The sequence below is a fragment of the Octopus bimaculoides genome, chromosome 7 (assembly GCF_001194135.2).
Source record: "Octopus bimaculoides isolate UCB-OBI-ISO-001 chromosome 7, ASM119413v2, whole genome shotgun sequence".
Lineage (NCBI taxonomy): Eukaryota > Metazoa > Mollusca > Cephalopoda > Octopoda > Octopodidae > Octopus > Octopus bimaculoides.
This window is the reverse complement of record NC_068987.1, coordinates 82,532,750-82,537,906: the sequence shown is the minus strand read 5'-3', so window position 1 is coordinate 82,537,906 and position 5,157 is coordinate 82,532,750.

The following is a 5,157-nucleotide window of genomic DNA, read 5'->3' as shown; positions in this document are numbered from 1 at the left end:
GAGAGAGAGAGAGAGAAGTAGTGACAGGTAGAGGCGAAGAACAGTAGAGGGAAGAATGAGAGGGGGAGATAGAAATAGAGAGAGTCGCGTTAGAAAAATAGTTAAAAAACTTACTGTATAAAGGTAACGCGTGCGTTCTGTCGTGATAGATAGATAGATAGATAGATAGATAGATAGATAGATAGATAGATAGATAGATAGACAGGCAGATGGAGAGACAGATAGATAGTTATTTGGATAGATAGATAGATAGAGAGAGAGAGAGAGTGGGAGAGAGAGTGAGAGAGTGGGAGAGAGAGAGAGTGACAATAAAAAGATAATGACAACAAAAAGATGATACACTGACGCAGATATGCAAAGCCTCGACCACTTGAATACTGGTGTTGGTTTGCTTACATCCCTGTAAATTTGCAAGTCAGTAAAACGAAACCGATAGAAAAAGTAGCACACTTAGAATTAGTACTGATGTTGGTGTGACTGACTAAAAGCCGTCATGGTGGTGCTCCAGCATGGCCAAAATACAAACTGGAAAACGTATATAAGAGTTTACACATGTTTTTATAAAGGTGTAAAAATGTATGCACATTTACACGTATTATATAGTGAGTGTATGTGTAGATATATAAGCGTATATTAGGTATATATGTATAACTGTTTGTATATGTGTATGTGCTTATGCTTATAAATTTACGTGTCCAGTCATGTGTGCGTGTGTATATAAATCTATGTATGTGAACAAATATGTGCATGTGTGTAAATAAATATACATACATGCACAGCCTGTCACACCCACATGTATATAGTGTAAATACAATGAGAAATAAATGGGCACAACACACGAAAGACAAAGTTTGACAAATACGATATTAGCTTAATGCTATTTTGGAAGGAGAAGAACCCAACGTTTCGGACACTAGTCATTTACCAGAAGAAAGACAGACGCATAAAGAGCGAGGAAAAGAAACAGTCATTGAGAGAAAAAGAAAAATGCGAGTGGTGGGGTGGAAAACAGGTGGGAATGTTGTTCTATAGGGCGGGGAGTTCAGAAAAGTGTTAAGGAAGAGTGGTTGTGCAGATACGAGGACACACAGACACATACACACACACACACACACACACACACACAAAATGGAGGACAACATCTGAGAAACCCTCCACATTTATCTTATTTCGCCCCTGCCTTTTCCTTCTAAAATAACCTACCTCTTAAGTGTATGTACATATATATTTTTGTATGCATGTGTATATGTATATGTGTGTATACACACATACACACACACACACACACACACACACACACACATATGATCAAACAAATTCTAAAGAGACTGGTGTTGGTCTACAGCAGCAAGACTTGTGTTATTTCGTAAAATCGATAAAAGGAGTAGAGTGGACTTGGTGTGGAGAATGGAAAATCCAACGTTTCGGAAAGAGTCTTTCTTCAGCGAGTAATTGACAGGAGTAAAGTTAATGAGAGGCAGCAGAGTTGTATATCATTTAAGTTAAAATACCTGGCTGTGACTGGTAAAGAAGGCAAGACGACAGATGCTTTATATGAGGACAAGAAACAGTTGGAGACAGAAACAGGGAGAGAAAAGTACAAAGAAAACAGAATGGAACGCGGAGAAGCGGATGGATGGTGAAAATGAAATGCGCCTATATATATATATATATATATATATATATATATGTGTTTGTGTGTCTGTGTTTGTCCCCTACCAGCACTTGACAACCGATGTTGGTGTGTACGTGCCTGTAACGTAGAGGTTTGGCAAAAGATACCGATAGAATATGTACTAGGCTTACAAAGAATAAGTCTTGGAGTCGACTTGTTCAACTAAAGGTCGTGCTCCAGCATGGCTACAGTCAAATAACTGAAAAAAGTAAAAGAATAAAAGTATATATATATATACATATACATACACACCCCCACACACATATATATAGCGTATATATATGTACATATATAAAACGCATGTATATACGCATATATACACACGCACACATATATATCTCCATTTACGACGATGATGATGCTAAACAGCCATGCTGGTGAAAGAGGCTTGGTGTGTGTGTGTGCGTGCGTGCATATGTGTGTGCGTGTGTGTCGTGTGAATGTAAGCCTGGTTATTTTCTTTAGTCATATTTACACACATACAAATATACAAAAGAACACACATACATGCACCGAAACACTACACACTTATAAACGTGTATATTTACGTGTATGTATTCACACACACACACACGTACACACACATATATATATACACATATACGCCCACACGTATTCGCACGCTCAGTTTAAGACAGGGCTATTCACGTAACTCGAATAATTCACAAGCAATCTGCACTAAAAAAAAAAAAAAGCAAAGAAAAATACAATAAATGAAAATATCCACCAATTCTTCGATGTTTTATTAATATTTCTTCAATTTCCACCATTCTGCTGTGTGTCATGGGAAATATATAGAAGTACCCATTTTACCATATCCTATTCAGTCTTTGTATAAAGAATATAATTAAAACGCATTGCACCGATCCATCTGCTGCTGTATATGATATCCCTGAACAGCTCTTTTCAGAGAGTGTTTCACAACATTCTATATAACTGCACACATATCTTCGTTCGTTGAATGATCTATTGCAATTGACAATGTGGTCCTTGAACTAACTGACGTGCCATGCTTTTAAGTAGGCAGCCTATTTACTGTTGTGTTACGTTGTTGTGTTCACTGGAATGAAGAGAAGAAATATGACAACTGAAGACTAAAGGCTTGCCTTGTTGTACTTATTGGCTGCTAGCCCGAATGAAAATGTTCTGTTTCACGCCATTTTTAGTCACATCACATAAATAGATTTTGAACAGTTTCAATAAGTTACCTTAGCTACATGCTGGGTTTCGCTCGGCTCCGCCAGTTCGGAGACCTGCTGTGTTACAGATTAATTACACCGACATCAACATTGACATTCCGTTTACTATTAACAACTCTACCAACCACACCATTTCATTTCAGAGCTGTTTATTTTACATTATGAAATACTCGTCAGGCAGTTTTATTGTTTTTTTTTAATTTTTCAATTTAGATCACATAAGCGCTGCTCCAGTATGATCTTAGTCACGGTAGCTAAATTTAACTAAATAACTAAAGAACGTAAAGCCCTTCGTCTTACAGTATATATATCATATTGCTCCCTTTTGTAATTTTATCCTGGTAACAAAACTTTTCAATCTAATATGAACGTTTCACTATTTCAAACTCGTGGCGTGACCTGGAGGTCAATTATTGTAAGGGAGATAATCATTCCTAAATGAATATTGGCCGAGTTAGAAATTTGAATTTAAATCGAAGAACAAGGAAGAAGATACAGAGAATATACATATTTAATTTGTTTTCTCTTACTTATTACAACGGCCTTAAAATATCTAGTCATACGCAAATACGTATAGTACCATTTCATTCTTATTAGTTACCGCCAGCATGAGATAACTGCGGCAAAAAAATTTATTGTTTGTAATTATTAGAATATCGAGTTTAGATTCATTTGGGTCCCGTTACACTTATACAATCGTTTTAACCTAAGCGGTACCGTACCCCTGAAGCCATTGTGAGTTCTCAAAGGACGCAACAAATGTCAGTGGTGGGAGGGGAAACTATGGGAGACGATGGGGGTCATGAATATCCTTAGAAATAAAAATATTTAAACCAGGCCCAATAGCTATATTTTGAACATATTTTCAAATAGGAAGCCCATTTATATTAAAACTAAAATATCGGTAGATATTATCTGCATTATTTGTGAGCAGAAACATCACTGCAGTTGCGCCAAGACCTAATATAATTTCCTTCTTGGAACCTCGTCTTTTTTTTAATAATTTTCATTGATATTTAATATGGCGCAGTAATGGCTGTGCAGTTAATAAACTTGCTTTGTAATCTCGTGGTTTTGGGTTCAGTCCCACTGCGCAGCACCTTGCGTAAATGTCTTCTATGACCGTTTATGCTTTATGAATGAATTTGGTAGACGGAAACTAAGTGTGTGTATGTGCGTACGTGAAAGTGTGATTGTGTGTGTGTGATTGTGTGTCTGGCACTCTCGGATCTTGAGTCACTCTGTTACTTCTGCTATTTATATATATATATATATGAATATGTGTGCGTGCGCGTGTACATAAATATAAATATACACGTATGTGTGTTTGTGTGTGTGTATGTCCCCCATCACTGCTTGGCAACTGGTGTTGCTGTGTTCACATCCCCGTAACGTAGCGGTTCGCCAAAAGAGAACTGTAGCATAAATACCAGGCTTAAAGAAAAACAAAAAGGACTTTGGTCTATTCGTTCGACTAAAGATTCTTCAAGGTGGTGCCCCAGCATGGCCGCAGTCTAATGACTGAAACAAGTTAAAAGGAAAGATAAAGAGATAATGGAGGGATGCTTAATTTATGCAAATATTGAAAAGAAAGCACGTAATGGACGGGATTATCAACGAAAATACAAATCATAAACCACTTCGTAAAATTAGCAACCGATTGTTTGAAAATAATTCGCTGTTGTCTTTTTGCTGATAGGGATTTCTTACAAAACATAAGGAAGAGGCGTTTGCTAAATATACTTTTCTACTCTAAGTACAAGGCCCGAAAATTTTGGAGAGGGGGCAGTCGATTGGATCGACCCCAGTACGCAACTAGTTCTTAATTTATCGATCCCGAAAGGATGAAAGGCAAAGTCGACCTCGGCGGAATTTGAACTCAGAACGTAAAGACAGACGAAATACCGCTAGGTATTTCGCCCGACGTGCTAACGTTTCTTATTTCATTACTGCCCACAAGGGGCTACACACAGAGGGGACAAACAAGGACAGACAAACAAATTAAGTCGATTATATCGACTCCAGTGCGTAACTGGTACTTATTTAATCGACCCCGAAAGGATGAAAGGCAAAGCCGACCTCGGCAGAATTTGAACTCAGAACGTAACGCCAGACGGAATACCACTAAGCATTTCGTCCGGCTTGCTAACGTTTCTTATTTCTTTATTGCCACAAAGGGCTTAACATAGAGGGGACAAACAAGGAAAAACAAAGGGATTAAGTCGATTACATCGACCCCAGTGCATAAATGGTACTTAATTTATTGACCCCGAAAGGATGAAC